The sequence below is a fragment of the Neodiprion fabricii genome, chromosome 5 (genome assembly GCF_021155785.1).
Source record: "Neodiprion fabricii isolate iyNeoFabr1 chromosome 5, iyNeoFabr1.1, whole genome shotgun sequence".
Classification (NCBI taxonomy): Eukaryota; Metazoa; Arthropoda; class Insecta; order Hymenoptera; family Diprionidae; genus Neodiprion; species Neodiprion fabricii.
In genome coordinates, this window is record NC_060243.1 from 17,758,659 (window position 1) to 17,778,055 (window position 19,397).

Genomic DNA, 19,397 nt, shown 5'->3' on the forward strand with positions numbered 1-19,397 from the left:
CCTTGTTCAAATTGATCGTCACATAATATGTTATAAAATCGAAGGTCTGAGGAAAAAATGTTGGAAGAAGGTTAACGATGAAAATAAAATCGACAAGCGAGATAAATTAATTATTAATTATACCGGTTCGAATGCTACGCGAGAGGAAATCATCGTTTGTAAAACGACGCCGATGGGAATACAAAAATTAACACTGTATATCTAAGCATTCAACGAATGAATTTGACCTTTAGACGTCTAATTGTAATAACGACAATGACAGAGAACAATTACAATTTTCATTTTAACATTTTTTTCGTGGGAAAAAATTTGCTCTGGACATGTGAAATTGTTATGGATAACAATTACATACAAATCGGCCGAGTTAGACTTTTCGTAATAATAATTTCTTTATTTCTGAATCATATCTTCACCATTTTTAAATTAAAACGATTATACATGTTGTATTTTTTTTTTTTTTCGTACAAACTAACAAGCTCAAGATAAAAATACATCCCAGTTTATTCTTTTCTCAGTTACATAAATTTTTCGGTAGAAAACTAGTAGGATAATGCGATTCATCTGTACAGTCGTTAATGACAAAATGTTCGAAGTTGAAACTAAATGTTTCTATATTTCTTTTTTAGATCACACGAACTTCTTTATTACGCAGTAAAAATCCCTAAATTTGCCACGTTTCCCAGAATCGAAATTCCATTTCATGTTGTATTACTAGTTGTATTTTACGTACTGTTTAAAAATCTTTGTACTTCATTGCTACGTATAAATTTTTCAATTGCGAGCGAATCGCGGTATTTCGGTAAGAGTATAAAACTTGGAAGGATATCAAAGTTTGAAATGTCAATTTCAATTTTCGTCGAAGTTTCTCTCACTCTGTCATAATAATTTTTTTAGGTAATACAAAAATCCCTAGACTATTCCAGAATTTTCAGTTTTAAGCGGCAGCCCCGATGATTGCGCATGGAAAATTTGCATCGTGTTGAAGTTGGTAACGTTATCGTAAAAATTGACGCTGCGAGAAAACCGTTACTTCAAAATCATTGCAGAAAAAAAAAAGAAAATATTAATTTTTCCCAAACGTTTCGTTACCATGACGTTACTAACTTCAACGTCGTAAATTTGCATACAACGTTATTTCATTCAAACCAATCGAGAGCAAAGTTTGGAACAGTCATTACTTCGACGAAACTCTGGCTAAACGAGTAATTAGCGTGTCGCGATAATGTAAATATACAAATCGCAGGAATAATCGGGTGCTTCCTCAACTATGCGTGCATACAACAGTTTCGGAACGGATTAAGGATTCGCAATTGAACAGGGTAGTAACGAGATGTGACACCGCGTGCAAACTGTACACACATCGTTAAACCTAAATCACGCCTTCGATGGACAATGACCTTTTATTTTCTCAACACTCGAGAACAGTCAGCGCCTACTCATAATTCAAACAACGATGCACTTATCTGCAATGATAAATTTTCAGCGATCGTAATGAGAAAGAATAGTAACGGATACTAGACTTTCTGGTAACAGCTAGAATACTAATTTTCATTTTATACCTAAAACTGTATTTTTCGATTGTGGTAAAAAATAAAAATATTTAAGGGCTGAGCGGTAACCGAAACTAAAAATTACTCTCACAATCAGTGTGTATTATCGTTTCTGCGTTTCAGTTCTGATTTACCCTCTTGAAAATAACTTGGCCGAAAAAAATTTTCATCATCTCGGTTTATCGTTGTTTAGGAAGAAATTATTATCAATTATTCTATCATCGTTTTTATTATTCAGAAACAGCTAGAAGGAAACGTTGTATCATATTTTTTTTTCATAATTCTGGTAAATTTTGAAAAATTACCGTATCCTCTGATATTTATCGTCTAGATATTTCTATTTTCGAAAAGTTTGCAGTGATCAAATTTCAACGCTTCGTACATGCTTGTATATAGTAGACGACTTGTACCGTTATATACACAACTAATAAATAGTGCTAAAATCGTATTTACGAAAGTGCAATAACCAGCGATGATCAGCATAAGCAAAACCAAGTGATAGTACGAAATGTTGTTATTGTGACTATAATAATTCAAAATACAGATACAGAGACAGCTGATTTTTTCGTCACAGTTGTGGATTGTTTTTTATTTTTCGGAAATGGCTGTTCTGGCTTCGAATACTCGTAGCTAACAACAAAATAATTTTCAACACATTTCAATTTTTGATATACTAACGCACTCGGGCAACATCAGATTTGTTGAAAAATATTCAATATTTTTTTAAATACACGCTAAAACCACATTTTTACACTGCAAAAATCGAATAACTCTGATTTCGAATTTCGCGAGACATTGAACGAGGACTGTTTAAACGCAGAAATTGCGTCAAAGCTTCCCAATGATTCCTGCGTCAATGATCTACGGTTTTATTTTTTCGCCAAGTCGACTTCAAACTCATTGGAAATTCCGCCAATTATAAGTAAACGATCGGTAGTAATTATTCCGGTTTAACTCCAATTTCCATACATCATCGCGTATGTACGTAAGATGCAAGAAATACCCAAAATTTTAGACCTGTAAACTTATCGTGCACGAGAGAGACTTGTCGATAATTTTTTTCATCGAATTTTTAAGCGTTTGGATTTTCAGCACTTGATCCTGTTTTTTGAGAAAAGTATGAAAAAATCTGACTTGACGTTTAAAACGCTTGAAAATTGTGGGACATTTTTCTTCATCTGAAATTTAATATCTATGGCGCGTATGCCGACTTGCCTTAAGGGATTTATTTAAACCGTCACCGTTATCGTTGAACACTTTGTTTGCCCGAATACAGCCCGATGTGTAATACAAAATTTTACACAAGACTGAAAATTTCAAGTATAAACAATCGTGTAAACGCTTCGGATTCGGGCAATATAAGTCTTTTAAGTATTAATTCACACTTAAGCTTTCAACAGGTATAATGATTGAACATACCGGTTAATTATACTCAAAGTTAAATCTTATACGTGCTCTTGGTATCAAGCCTCTTGAAGTTAGGTGAAATCTTATAAACTCATTGCTCACACTTTCCTGAAGTCATGTGAAGTTACTTAAAGTGACCCAAAGTTATGTCGAGTGGCTGTTAACTCATGACTTTGTTTTAACTCATTAGAATTCAAGTGAAGTCGGGTAAACTTCAATCGTACGAATTTAGTTGAATTAAAGACATAATATTTGAAATTATCTAACTAAGAAACCTCGATTTGTGCATTTTCACCTCAGTATCCGCCTGTATTAGAAATCGGCAAACCAAAAACTCCCTAAAAATGATGGACTTTAGATTATTTGAATTCAACTGAGTGTATGTATAGATATCGGAAAAAGAATAGGTGGTGAAATTATTGATTATAAAATTTTTAAGGGTTTTCGATATCGAAAAATTAAACTTCGGCAGAAATTGAACATTTACATTGTGTTTTACGCGACACTTTGACAAACGACGTAAAATTCTTTACGTCAGCACCTCCATTAGCTTAATCGTATGACGTGTTCGGTTTGGTTTATACACCATTGTTACCACTACTACCTATGTATTTACCGATTGATAGCCTCGGGCAAACAAACTGACTCTCGGCGCGACGGGATGGCGGTAAAGTAGCCTCAAAAAATATAGTGCGAGACTCAATTGTGAAACTCGCATTCGAATGAGAGAGAGGGAGAGAGAGAGAGAGAGCCACAAGCGAACAAATTACCAATTTTGGAAACTATTGTCCGTAGAATCACGATCAAGATATCCGTCTAAATGCAGTAAAGCCGGTCGCGTTTTGTTCGCGTTTATCGCGTTAACTTGGCAGCCATCTACCGGATTACGTCGCAAGTTTTAAATAAATGAAGAAACGCCATCTTGCGGCCATTTTTAGTAGTACCAACACAGATGTACAGAGTATACGCAAAAATTCTAATTATTATTATACTTGGATCATTTTCTTACCTAATTGAAACGTTTTTGCACAACGTAAACCGGCCACTTAAGCCTCAAAGACGTAAGGAAGACGTAGGTGAAACTTTCATTGAAATCGGGTACGGCAGTTTTTGTCTTTATTGCGAACATACATTCGTAAAGGAACTATTTCATGCCGGTGTAGATTTGGATACGGATGTAAGGAAGCGCATTAGGAAAGTTAACGAATTGGAAGGTATCAAGTTTACGATTCGCGAAATAATATCAAGGATTGCACTCAAATGTCAAAAGATTCAACAGTCGGTTGTTTCTGGTCGAGAATCTACGATAAATGATATTGAAAGCACTTCGGCATCTCTTTCGTAATAAAATGAATGAAATGGCACGATACGAAATAAAAAAAGACTCTCGATATTAAACGATTATAATTCAATACAAATAATACGGAGCAGAAGAATCGATTTCACTGAATCGGAGCTTGCCCGTACAACTTCTCACCTGGGAAAGACAACACGCAGTAGGCACGAACGATAGTTATCGATGCATAAGTAAGAAGTGTGTGTGTGTATATAACGTATGCACATAATTACTGCGAGCATGTATGTACATCGATTACCATGTGAATAGGTGAGAAATACCTTGCCAGGGTGTTTACGAATAACAGGTGAAACGGCGGTACGAGAGCCGAGATAATATAATCAAACGTTTGTATGCATGAGTAGCGATATTGCTATAAGACCTTAACTTCGGTGAGAGAAACTGAGAGAAAGAAATACTTCGTGATAACGCCGCCGCGTGAGTAAATTGGACTTGTACGTTAGCCTAATGATTGCATTTCGTCGGTACGTGTAACCGTTTCGCGGTGGGATTTGAAACACATACACACACACACACACACACACATACACATCATATAACGTATCCGTTATATATGCATATATATATGTCTGACTCTGCGTAAGTTACGCGATGTTCGTAAGGAAGAATGAATAATATGTTGTGTACATACCGCGTGTGTGCATTACATTAGCTGAAGCTTGATAAAAACCAAATACACTTCCTACTACTTAATGTCATCACTAAGTGCGTCACTTGTTAATATATATCAAATTCGCCAGGTTTTCAGAACTTTTCAATTACGGACAACACGGCAAGCTTACTTACATGCTGTGGTTGCAAGCTACTTGAATACTACAGGCATCTACTGTTGGAAGCGTTTTTGAGAGGATGTTATAGTCAATCGTTATCGACTGAGGGAAATTTCGCTTATGTTGATCATCGTCAAAGCTTACGTTGCATTACTGAGAAAATACCGTGGAAAGTATTCCGCACGTTTGTCGAACAAAAGTATCCGATAGCCTTTTCGCTACATGCGAACATAACTCGTGGAAATATATTTCTGCAATTAGTGGTGATCCGATTACAGAATTACATTTCTTGCCCGCATTGTGCGTGAAACAAAATTTTTTTTTTTGATATATTTATCTGATATCGCACGTAGAATCGATGCTGCGTAGGGTATGATAATAATTAAATTAAGTGATGTTTTACTCAGTCGGTACAGACTGACTATATCATTCTTTTATTAAATTACCAAAACGAGTGAAGTCATAGCTGAAATCGGTCGAACGCAGCCTTCGAACGTATAAAGTCATTATTCATTTGACGTCAGTTATTTGAATTGTATGAAATGTAGCTCGAATACTTCATGTGTAAAGTCACTTGAAGTTAGGTATTGAAATGATAAATTCGTTTGAATTCCTGTGACAGGTAAACCTGTATAAAGTCAACTTATAGTGAAATCAGGCAATGTTGGAAAAAGTTACGATTTACTGAAAATGACGTATCACTTTTGAAGTCTCGGAAAGTTGTACACTGCAGTTAAGTAACGCGAAAAGTCACTGGAAGTTACTTCTAAAATCACGCGAAGCATCTTGAAATCATGAGAATCTAATGTTCCTTAAATACAAACTAGGGATTCATTTCAAGTATAGGCCAAAAAAAAAAAAAAAAAATATGGAGACGAGTACAGCAGCGAGTTTTGCAGAAGAACGTTCAAAACCTGTTAAGTTCAGCTTTTAATGAAAAGTCAAACCAATCGACAAAAACGCACGAGAACATTTCATCTACACATGTGACTCAAAGAACTGTTTGAACGCCATAATTTTTTCGTAAGCCTGATCAGTTCTAAAAGATTAAATGTAGCAAAGGAAGATGAGCGAAATATTGCAACTAATATTATACGAAGTTGAGAAAAAGCGATATGCAATATTTTTCTTCTGAAACATGCCGGCGAAACCGCAGCAACAACAAACCAACCTAATTATACAATATTCTCATTAGTTAAATGATTTCGAACTGCTGTTCATTATGTACGCACAACACACGTGCGAAGTGTGCTGTATACACATACTACATATACATATGTAATAAATTGTGTAAGAATAATTAGAACGGCGTTATAACCGTCGGAGCTGTCAAAGCTGTCGAAGCCAGTTTACATTTAGTCAACACAATCCCGAATCGTGGTGAGTGTTGCAAGTTAACGACCTGATTAAATACATGTTGATCACATTTTACGTATCCTGCGGCAACATTCCGTCAACTCCGTCTAATATTCATAGACGAATTTTTTTCGTGAGATTGAAGCCGTTAATGTTTACGTAAAACGAAACATTGGGAGGAAATAATTGCTAAAAACTACAGGCGAACTTTGAACGTGCTAAGTTTCTGAAATATTCAAACGATTTTTTACGTTAACATTACGCACTTTACGGGGTTTCCCTGGTCGATGCCATTTTTTTATTTCTGCGCCAAATGAAAATGTATTGAAGAATTTTTGATCAGAATTGCATACAGAATCACGTTGTTAATCCCCTTTTCATGTTTAGATATTTGGAGATATAAACTTCAACGTCGAAAGGGCACTCCCTTAGGTGTTAAATTTTTTTTCTGTTGCAGTCTGTTAGTACTTAACAGGGGATGTTTTACCGAGAAAAAATGTCACCGTGATTACAATGCTTCATAATTACTCAGATTTTATAGAGTGATTACAGGAGATAACTTGAGGAGATAAATAAATTTTACTTCGATTATGTGATTTCTCATGATTTCTAAGATTTCATATGATTTCTCAAGATTGGAAACAGATTTATGTAATCCTGAATGATTTCTCATGATTACCAATGATTACCAATACAGGATTTTATTTCGATATTAGTGATTGCAGTAGGATTTCGGAGATTGCGAAATCATTCCGAATGATTTTGACACCATAATTACTTGAGTGGAAGACCCCTTTGTATTTGAAAGAGGAACTGATAATAATTGCTGACTATAAAGTATCACGAAAATATTGTCGGACGGAACGCACCTTGTATCTTCGAGATACGTTTTAGAATACTTTCTACCCTGAGTTATTCCAGCGGCATAACCTAAAAAATCTCTACTTGTAAAGACATGTCAATAAATACATAAAACACATCAAGGAGTGTAGTACCATCTATTTGGCATTGTCACGTTCGCGTCTCATTCTATAAACATCGATATTATAACTGAGTTTTCTTTTCTGTATCCTCAATCTTCATTTATAATACATCACTGTATAAACGTCGAGACGTTGTAGATTGGCTCTCTAGAGTCACCGATGCAAAGGTTCCTAACAATGCGAGAGACTGTAATTGAGTGCTATTTTACAAATCGCGGGATCTGTCGCTCTTTTTTCAGTATAGATGAGAACGGCAAAAATCAATGAAGAATTACCATATCTACTACAGGAGTTATTATAAAAAAAGCTCTCCGCAGAAGTTCGACATGCAAAATTAATGAAGAATAAAAACAAAAATGATGATGCACGAAACGAGATATGAACCGCGGCTGCATCGTTATGTAACGAGTCAATTATTGGCAATAGACGAGCGTCAAACGAGTTTATTCTACAGTTTCGCGTGCTGGATGGAATATGTGCGGTATAATATTCGCACACTCTGAACCTGCTCAAAAGAATGTGATAATACGTTTCTCCAGAAGAGGATTGACCAGCAGATTACATTGATTTTTATAGTTGGTTAGTTTGAGAAACTTTTGCAGAAAACGGAAGAAAAACAAACAAGGAATGCAAATAGCTTTAAAAAATATTTGCTTGGACGAAAATTTTTGACTTATTTTTCAAATATTTTTCTTGGATGTGTAAAACTAGAAAACTGTTCTGCACAAGAATTCTCCTGTAGGATAATTCATGCAGTATCATTTCTGATGTGAATCTCGAATTCCTTCCTGTAGGGAAACGTTCCGTAGAAAAATATTTCTGTAGAAACGAGTCTGCAGAACATGTTCTGTAGAATCTTTGCCCTAAGAACTAATTTCTGTAAAATCAATCCTCCTTCCTCCACACTAATTTAGATAAACGAACTTGTAAGATCGCCACTTGTAAGAACGAACTTGTAGGACTGATCCGTTTAGAACCGTTCCTCTTCCGCCGATTCTCAATTAATTTGGGTTAGGGTCGACGGTGCATGCACTGAATTCGGGAGTGAGAGAGACGGAAAATACTTACTTCTCTGTCACTATGAGCACACCTTGCAGCGTAAATGGAAATAAAAAACTTCGACAATGATCGGCCTACCCCCACCCCTGTCGTATTCAGACCGGCATGTAAGAACATGAATTCGATAACTTCGTAGATAACTGTTGTGAAGACACGCCATTAGACATAGAATAAAATATAGACAGAAGAGAAGAAACCCACGTGACCTAATTCACTAGATTATAGGGGAAAACAAGCTAGATTTTCGAAAAAGTTAGCCACTACGCGTTTTATACCCTAAACTGACAGAAGCAGTAATAAATATGCAGTGTTTTAATCGGTTTTTTGCAAAATTTCAACTACACATCGATACTGATATTCCAAAATCGCTTTTCCCCGAATTTCGGTCAACTGCTCGTGAGTGAGTGTGAAGAAATTTTACGTCTGCAGCGATCGTGCAGCGAGCGTTCTGCTCCGAACTTGTCCGACAAGATTCCAACGTTGGGCAAATACACTATATTATATCCACATTTGAAATTCGTACGTGTCATGTTTTATTATACACAGGAGTGTTTGTATTTACGCGAGCGGCAAAACGGATATGGGTTTCTGCCGCACGTGATAAAAAACGACCAACAACGAAATTGGCAACGATTTTCTTCTTCCTTGGATACTCAATTTTGACCGCAATTTTGGTTTGTCCCTGTGCCACATATAACTGTATAGAATTTTTATCAAATATCGCGATCAAATATGAGGAAAGAAATATTTTCTCAATTTAAATAAATATGATATTTCACTTGAAAACAAAATTGTTGATTCACCACACATAAATTTAACAAATCTTTTCTCTCTGTGTGATATGTTTGATTGTATATTCTGTGTACATGATTTTAATTGCCACGGAGCAAAAGATTCAAGGCTCCTGACTTTTCAAGTCAAACAAAATTCAAGTTCATCGGAGTGAAGGTCGTTTCGAACTTAAGCCTGCAATAAACACGCCGACAATGCGCCCGTTGCAGTTCATCGATATTCAAAGACGTCATTCGTCGACGCTGCAACTCGGCTTCCATTCAAACACCATCGTAATCCCGACGGTTTTATCATCAACATTCACCCTGTTTTTTACAAGTAATGAATTTCCAAACAGGATGGTTTTCCCACGTAATGAAATTGTCAACATATTAATTTCAAGTTTTTGTTTCAGTTGCGTAAAAGTGTTCTTGACCTCAATCAAAATAAGTTGCAGCGTTCATTTTTTTTTTTTTTTTTCAAGATTATTAGACATCGTTCAGGTATGACGACAGTTGTTTTGGACGAAAATACCCCAAGGACCAACATTCTATTTTTTTTTCTTTTTTATTCTCCACTCGAAGAAAAAAAAAAGGTATTGTATTCACCTCGGAAATAAGAGAAATTTCGAATTGACGCTGTGATTCGAGACATTGCACATTCACTTCTCATCAACTTTAGATGAATATTTCGCAGTGTATCTGTGTGTAACAAATTTTCAACCAACGATAATTCGAGAAGAAATAAACCGATTTCAATGGAATTAGTCTTCGTGTACCTAAAAAAATCTATCGATTCATCCCGAACTATTTACGAAACTGACGATAATTTCTCTGCAGACTAATCCTCATTTCAGACCAATCGATTCATTCAATTAACTGATTGTTTTGTTTTTCGACAGCTTGATGGTCGGTTATTTCGAAAACATTAAATTGCGTTTTTACTATATTTTGTACAATTAGTTTTGAGGAGATTCGCCCAAACGATTTATTATACTACAATTTCACCAATGCATAGAAAAATAGAATCGATGACATTAGTGAATACACAATAACTAACTTTATTAAGGATAAGATATCTACTCACTGATCGTATTTTACATGTATCGGCGTAAAATTTCCGCGGATTCACATTTCGCAAGAATACACACGAATTCTGAAACATAAAACGAAGATTGAGACGATTTACCTTGGCGACTGCAGCGGCAGGTGCATCGGCATCTGCAATGGCGACGTCTCGACGTCGCGGCGTCAGCGTCACTATAACAACACAATATACGCAGTGCCGCCAGGCGACGAAGCACGCAACTGGAATATTGTGACCGCCCTACGTCATTCGACAGTGAATCAACCGAAGATGAGGAACAAAAATCGCCCCGGGCGATATTGTTGCCATCATGCACTAACTAAATTTATACATTATATACTGCATAAATATATCACACGTTAATTTTATGCATCTACGATTGCGTTACTACGACGATAGCTCCTTATGCGAATAAAATTGGCGATAATAGTAATAGAAATAATAATCATCGTAATTTTATTATAACAATGGCACTACATTAACATAAAACAAAAATAAGAATACATGTACGAGGAACTCCATGCGGTTTCACCTCGATCAGATTAGTTGACCTACCGAAAGCGATACTTTTTAGTATATATAAAATTAATGTATTCTTGGAAATGTCTTACAAATATAAAAATATAAAAAATACTGCAATTTTGAAGAAAAATTTATGTGTATCGATTCTCCATATCAACTCCTTTAAAGATAGTTTAAAATCTTGCAGATTCGTACGATTCACTCTGGTATCGGTAATTTTATTCGAAAAATTATTTGTTACATTAGTCGGTAAAACGGATTTTCTTTTTTTTCAATACCCAATTCGATACTGCCATTTGTCGATCGAAACCAACATTGGTGCAATGTTGTAAAATTGAATATTTAACAATGCAAACACAATGAAAGAAGTGTTTTAGTGAATACTACTGAAAATTCCACGCAAAATAATGAAATTTCAATATCTTAAAAAAAATTTATTCAGAAACGCGTGATAATTCCAGTTGGCAGAGAATCAAGATCAGCGGTGGTTGATCGCGGAAAGTTCATTTAAAGAAACTTTTCGGTATTTGTTCCCTCTCACGATAAATTATTACATTCGGCAAGTTTCATGCGTTTATAAATTTTTGAAGCTTTCAATTAAACCCTATATCAGTACGATCCAGTTCTGTTATTACCTACATCCATCGTCGAAATAGTCAGATCGATCAATAATTTTCGTCGTCGCCACGTCGTTTCGACCGTACACTTTTTGGTGTATATAGATATACAAAACAGTGATAAATACGGTTGTCCGTCTTGTATAATTGACCCGTGATCACGGTCATCCCCCTGAACTCACCACTGCTCGTATACTAACAAATTGTACGCGTCTTGTCCCCGTTTTTAGTTCCTCTACGTAGCGCTAGTAGTAGACTTCTGACACGCTCGCTGCCCTCGCTGACCGCGTGTAAGCTCGTCAGGCAAGCACTAGCGCCACTAGTGGTGGAAATTGGCGACAGAATCAAGGGACATTTTGCGAACCATTTTTAGCAGCGTGTGTCAGGGGGCTGACCTGTATGTAAGACCGTGCCCGTGATATAGCCAAATGCTATGAGCATAAGGGACATTTAACGACGTAGAAAATCGCTAACCCGTACGAAATTTATGTGAAGGCCTCTGGTGGCGAAAACTGAACAGCCCTGTTGAGAAACCGATTGACCGCATTTAAAAGTCCCCATAAATTCCCCTAGCTCGTTCCAGAGGCACGATGGCGGTAAAAGCAGATGACGCTTACACGAGATCCAAATCCTCCTGTAATTTTTCTTCGTATCTTCGAATGAATAGTGTTTTTGCGAAATTATGACCGACATTGGTATCCAAAAGGCAACCTCAAACAATGTGTTAAAAATTGATATGGGTATGGTGGGAAAGTTTTTCAATAAAAACGATGATTCCGCCGAACCTGAATGACTTGAAGTAAAACCGGCAGGTAAGTCATAATATGTTGATTCAGTAAGTATATTATATTGATCTAAATTTATGATATTTGGTTGATAAATTGTGGATTCTATTATTCACATGTGTGATTCGTAAAAACTTTCAATATTTTACGTCAACTTTTCGAAACTGCATTGTACCCTCACAATGAATGTCAATCGCCGTGTGCTTCATTGATTGTGTTTTCCATATACTTCTTTATACCGAGGAGAATTTACAGATATTATTTATTTATTAAAATGAATAAGCATCTACATTTTCTACATACATAACCCGGCAGATATACCTTCTATATAACTAGGTTTGCACAAGAAAGCACGTCGCTGCGCTCAGCATGCACTGTGGAACAAAAATCAGTCCAGAGCACAAAACGCGTAGCAAATCGTACGTCGTAACATCGATGGCGAACAAAGCCCAAGATTCAATAAAATCTGCAAATGTCACGAGTGTGCGGTGCCAACTGATATATACAAAACAATACATTTTGACATAAAATAGGTGTGAAATATTATCAATTTAGTATCTTGTTTGACAAGTGTATGCAAGCATGCTATCGCCTCTCTCACGTGGGTTCTTTGAAGAAGCGTAGATCCAGCACCTACAGGAGTCAGCTGATACTGGCAAAAAGCGAAGGACAAGGGTTGGAATATACAGAAACCTGGATTCTCACTAAGCAACGCATTTCGAAAACAATTCGTCAAACGAGTTGCGGTTCAAGTATTTGCTGGCCTTGGTGTCTCCTTTTTCGGCCTTGTTAACCCGAAAACTTGATTGTATTGTATTCTGTGCAAGCTAGTCCCATGTTTGTTCTTATTCAGATTCTGTTCATTCATTTATCATCATAGGAGTTGGGAATTTTTTGTGGTACACAATGCAAGCTATATAGTTGGCAGATAATTACTTGAACACTATTCATGGTTTGATACATTCTTCAAGACATAACTTTGAGCGAAAACATGTATGAAATGTATAGTATTTTACGTAATCTATTGCTCTGTTTGTCCTGAATATGGAAACATTCTTTCCATATTTTCGACACTAAAAGCTTCGACTGAAGTAGAACTGGTGTAACATGTGCATGGATAGATAGTTTTTCAAATACGAACGACCGAACACAGGATCAAACACCAGCATCGAGGAACCATTCACTTGAAGAAAATCACTGCAAATCACTAGACATAAAAATGTACTGTAATACTGAAAATCAATTAGAAATCAGTAAAATTCCAAACACCTTCAAACGTTTAGGAACCACTTGAAGATTAGTGGAATGCAAACTATTTTTGAATATTGGACATCACCAGGAAATCACTGGTGCTTCGTTAATATCAAAGCGAATGGCCCCTTCAACGATCATCGTAAAATCTGTCCACAGATTTCTTTGTACAACTTTAAAGTGCATCAAAAGTAATTTTATAAATCACTTTAGAAAGATTTGAAACTTTTACATATTCAGAATTTGATGTCAATAATATTTGACCTCATTTTTAATGTACTTGGCGAAAGGTTTTTGCACCACAGGTATTTTTTGAGGGGATAAATACATTTTTCAAATCTTGCATTGAATAATTTTCATAATCGGAGTCTTAAAATATTCATGATTTTATTTTCAGATTCATCAAAGCGGCCCCAAAAAATCTACAACTATAAATTTATCTGTAACGAACAGTGAACAAGTTATTCATAACTTCCTGAAAGCCCGCAATGAGAAAGTAACTAATATCTGTAATTTTTTCAGATTTCTAAATGTTGCCACAAAATTCGAAGAGCTTAGCTAGCGACGGCTTCCAACTTCATACATGGATAGAGGGGCAAAAAAGATACGAGTGATTATAACTGACACTGCTATATATACCATAAAAAAGAAAAAAACATCGGGACCGATGACCGTACAACGCAAGATGAAACCGCATTGAATTCCCCCGTTAAAAAAACAGATGTTTATTGCTCGGGAATTTACTGACCCAACTTACGCATGCGCGTATATATCGTATCAAAAGCAACGTGCACATAAACACGCACGCTAAATAGCTACGGAAACAATTTTCTCTTCTGTTTTTAATTATAATTAATAATGATCGCAATAGTGTAAACATGTAATGATTTTAATATTACATTATATCTTTGCTTATATTTATGTACAGTGTATATAACCTTGCATATCTCGTCGACAGGCTATAATGAATACTTATAAATGCCCACTACTCATAGTGTTTTAGTAACGAGTTTTTTTGGAGGTTGGAAAAACCTATTTGTAACAGGCCGATCGAATCGAATCGCCGCGCGCTGTTAGTGCGGCTAACACGGTGGCTCTCAAATTTTCGATAGAAAAAAGCGGGAGAACTGTCAATATTTGTTGTCTTTTTTTTTATTTATTTATTTATTTTTTTTTTTATTTGTAATCTTGTGCACTTTAGTGATGAATTCCTCTTTCTTCTATTTTTAAACCCTTCTGTGTTTAATCGACGGTCATTTGAAACCAAGTTTAGGGACGTTATGTTTTCTAATGTCATACGCAGTAGTCAAAAAATAAATATATGTGATCGCAAAATGTTTACCGATTGCAAAGGGGGAAATTTTCATAAAGATACAACCTATCAGTTTTGAAACTTTATATAAATCATTAACTTTTAATATGGCGGACATAAAATCGAGGTTGAAATAAAAACGTAATACACAGTTACATCAGAGTAGGCATAAAAAAAAGTTACCCCCGTAAACTTTCGACAGTGGAATTTAACGAATATGTCAAAAAATTGAAGATTCTCTGCACAAATCAAATGATATATTGGCCATTTCAATGTTCACGTTTCCGATCTAAGGCTGAAGAAAACGACCGCTAATAAATTAAATCCATGAGTCGGTCGATGACTACAATTCAATAACTATAATAACACATGACATGGTTATAAAAACCCACAAAAGCATAAAATTTAAGTAACACATGTGGCGTGGATCAATGGGGTAAATAAACGGTTTGTGAACGTTTGTTAAACCGTATAATACTTTATATACGTATATCAGCCGTTCGTATAATTGTGCCTCAATGAACTGCAGAATAAATGTATGTACATTTAAAAGGAGCTGTCGGTCTAATCTATCCATTAAACGTTCCTTACCGGCATCTTATGAATGTGACAGCACTACTTCAATAGGATGTCGTAACATGAATCGAACATCCATCTTTTGAAGACAGAAATAATAATTTCTACTAGCTGATTCATTGTGTCGGTTTAAAATCATTTTACTCCAATGTAAATCTTTTCATCTGTTTATGAATAGACAAGATTTACGAGTAAAATATAAATAGATTCGACGGAAAAATAAACTTTTACGCAACATACGTACACTATAAATATAAAATGATGCAGTAAACATAATCAACAAAGGAACAGCGGGCAAAATACAATCACCTAAATTGATTCGACTCAAATCTAGGCAACAAGCTGGTCAATCGTTTTGCTTCATTGTTTGAACTGTGCAAATAACAAATAATTTTTTAGATTTTTATCGTATTTGCAGTAGTGCAAGTTAGAAACTTGGAATGTTTCGAAACTTGAAATTTCAAATCGCTCGATTTGCAAGTAAGTGTCTGAATATTTTTTTTTAATCTAAATTTATAAATTTTAATCGGAAAATCTTTTCATCTCAATTATTATACTCGGTCTGACGATTTTCGAGATCTTAGGAAACTGTGAAGAAAAACCACACAAAAAAACCAAAATTAAAAAACCGTGTACACGTGAATCGTATACACGATGTATACGTATTAGACTTGACGTCACGATAATGCATACCAAACACGCGATATGTAATAAAACAAGATCCGTCGACAAAGAACACAGGCGGCAAGGGATGTCGTAGTTTAAAAAGTTGGCCCACGACAAATTGTTAACATTATGGTTGATGATTGGCGGCGATTGGGCCTACATTGCAAAGGCCTTGAGACATTAGGATGCATGTGTATACATCGATGTGTAACTGCCATCTGTGGCTATGCCGATGACGCAGTGAGTGACGAACGCGATAATGCGTTCCGACTGCTCAATGAGCTCTCCTCGGGATCTACGCTAACTGGTTTTTTGTATCATTTTTCTGTTGAAAACAAAATCAGGTTCCCTCGACTCAAAGACTGATTTAGAATGATTAAAATTTTAATTCAACTCGGTTCAACCGTGAAAAAGTCGTGGAGCAATCTCTCGAACATAAACGTACCTACATTTGAAATACTCGAGAATTTATTAAAAATCTAGCAGCATTCAACAATTGGTCCCGAATTAAACAGCCAATGAAAACCGCTATTCGATCCGAATAACGAGTCTTTTGGTTGCTCTTCGAAATCATTGTCAGTATTGAACGAATTGAACTCTTAATAGGGTTCCAAACCTTCGCTGAAGGTGATATCGAACTTCTTGAAAAAACCCTTCTCTTGATTAGTTTCAAAGAAGACTTAAGTTGAAGTTTCGAGAATTTAGAGGAGTTTGTTTGCGAGTAGATCAAATTCAAAACTTATATTGTGCGGTAGTCGAAAAACCGGTACATGAAAGTATCGTGACTTAGCCACAAGATTGCAGTGATTTTACGATAGTCATTATACTTTCTATAACTTCTTCGAGAATATGATAATCATTTTTTAGTAACTAATATGATTTTGTTAGCCCATTAGTTTAATTAATTTTCTTCATTAAGAAATGTTGACTGCTTGGTTGGAAACGATTTCTAACCTGCTTACGTTGAATTTCTCTTTCGAATAGACTGAATTATAAGAGTAAAAGTATTCCATGTGTTTTGTCCTGATGAACCGCCTTAAATCCTGATACTGATATTCAATATTGCACGTTAAAATCCGCCATAGGCAAAACCATATTAATATTATATGAAATTCATTAAATGTTAAATGTTCCCGCGGCGTTACACGCAATTCTATTTTTGCACCCTCTTAAAAATCTATTTTTGAAATAGAACAACACAGTTGTAAATTGTAAAGACGTCCCTCAGACGCGTTTCAAGCCATCAACGGAAATGAACCGTGCCGCCGAAAATAGACGTGGTAGACTATTTGAATACATTTCGTCTTAGATTATTTCAGTATATTTTCCAATCACCTGTTCCTATTTTATACATATACCTCATATGAGTAAATGCTGACCGCTACCTTTCACATATTGGTACCTTAAAACGACACAAGAATTTAGATTAGCAACGAATGGTGGACAATTAATGTCTCAATTATTAAGCATTCCACATTAAAACGGATCATGATTTATAAATTAATAACGGTACATTCTTCGAAAAAATGCTTCGTCTTAGGTATTCAGAATTCGATAAAAGACGTCTACGAGTAAAATTGTAATAGAATTATTCGAAGGAATAACAAACGAACATGGCGAATCGACTTTCAGGTGTAAGTAAAGTAATTTTATATCGATTATGTTAAAGATGTATACTTCCAAACGACAATAAAAAAAAAAAAAAATTTCTACATTTTCTTTATCGCTAACCTGAAAATGTTGCAGGAAAGCCTTACAGCAGCAGTGAAAAGACATTGAAAACTTAGAGAGCAACGTTTGAGACTAAAATGGTATCGGATTTTTCAAAACTCGGTTTTTTGTTTATTTTGGAAAAACTGTGTACATTGTTTTTAACTGATGACAAATTGTAATTCGTTCTTATTGAAGTATAAATATTTGCATGAGGTATGAGCGCGGGTCATGTTTTTCAGTGCAAGTCCAAAGGGTGGTCACCTTATAAGTAGCACGAATCATCTGAAACCAAAAACAACACAAAAAGCTTTGAACGTCGTACGGATTTTTTCAAAATTCCAAGTAACACATTTTCTTATCCACATCCTGAAAAAGGGTTTCGATTTGCCGTTAACATTTTGTATCTTAATATTGCCGTAGCAAAAAGTGATAAGAATTTGATTGAAAAATAATCACAATCCCACGGAATTCCAAACTTTGTATTGTTACTACAAAAGCCATTTTCATCTACTCACTTCAGTTTCAATTTCAAATAATCCGTTTAACTTCTGAGTTGGCCACCCTTTGGACGTCTGTAAAAATCGTTTTCACCATCATTGCGTACACTTTAGCGAAAAATGTATTCGAATCAATTGAAATATTTTTGGTAGATTGAAAATTCGCCTCTGTTTAAACTTCACGTTTAATCCAAAGCCATCAGGTTCAACGGAAAGAATATTTTTCTGTTATAGAAGTCAACTAAAAATCGCCAATAGTAAGCCAATAGCAATAATAATAGTAAACTATTCTTGATGAAATACTAGATAATGACGTTTATTAAGCTGATACAACCAAATGAGCACAATCGTAAAAATCAAGCTCGTATAGTAATTTAGTGCTATTTTGTCGCTGCATGTATTTTTTTTTGAATCGAGATAGAGAAATTCACTGCTCATTTGTTGCTAACTTGTATAACTACTTTCAATTACGTCGTGCCGCCCATTTTCGAACAAATAAACATTTTGCCAACTCGACACTAAACTTGGCACACCCATATTTTATTTTTACTTTTATTTTTACGTTCGCGTTTGGGCTTGCATTATTATTCTACGGAAAAAATAATTCGCTAGATCAGCAAAGTTTAGTAGTAATAGATTTACAGCAATAATTTAAGCTGTTGAAGCAAAAGTTTTCCATACCTAGCTGTATGAAGGTTCAATGCAGCAAACCCGTTAGTTGAACTTGAAAAATTCGCGTTTCGTGTTTGCGTTTTTGTAGTTATTGTAGCGCAGTTTCTCCCGCAAGATAATGTGTTGTTTCGGTGTGGTTTGCGCAGCTTCTTCTGCGAGAGAGCAAGCAACGATGTTACTGGAGCGTGTAATGAAATTAATATTTCCGAAAATTTTGATAGGAAATTGCAGGAAGAAGAAAACGAACTGGTTGTACCAAGTTTTGACTTCAGTCGGCAAAACATTAATTTTTTTTTTAATAATCTGCAGAAAGAAATTGAAAATTGGGCAACAAATTAGCAACACAAGAGTAGTAAATTTTGACTCCCTGATTAGACGAGAAAAAAACATTTGAATGGTTGTGCGAGCTCAAGTATCAATTCAGTACAACCACCATTTGAAAAACAG

At 35.4% G+C, this 19,397-nt stretch overlaps 2 protein-coding genes across 4 annotated transcripts in view; both read right to left on the bottom strand.

Annotated features, from left to right (window-relative positions):
* LOC124183659 (nuclear factor of activated T-cells 5-like) overlaps positions 1 to 19,397 on the bottom strand; it is a 64,451-nt gene that overhangs the window by 42,701 nt on the left and 2,353 nt on the right. The gene's annotated exons all lie outside the window — the stretch shown is intronic.
* LOC124183660 (stress response protein nst1) overlaps positions 17,888 to 19,397 on the bottom strand; it is a 29,490-nt gene continuing 27,980 nt past the window's right edge. For 2 of the 3 annotated variants that reach the window (XM_046572414.1, XM_046572413.1), the window contains 2 exons: positions 18,297 to 18,353; positions 17,971 to 18,063 (listed from right to left, as the gene is read on the bottom strand). The gene's annotated coding sequence lies outside the window, so the exon portion shown is untranslated. Of the gene's footprint in view, positions 18,064 to 18,296; positions 18,354 to 19,397 lie in introns of all 3 variants that reach the window. The other variant, XM_046572412.1, reaches the window with a different exon arrangement.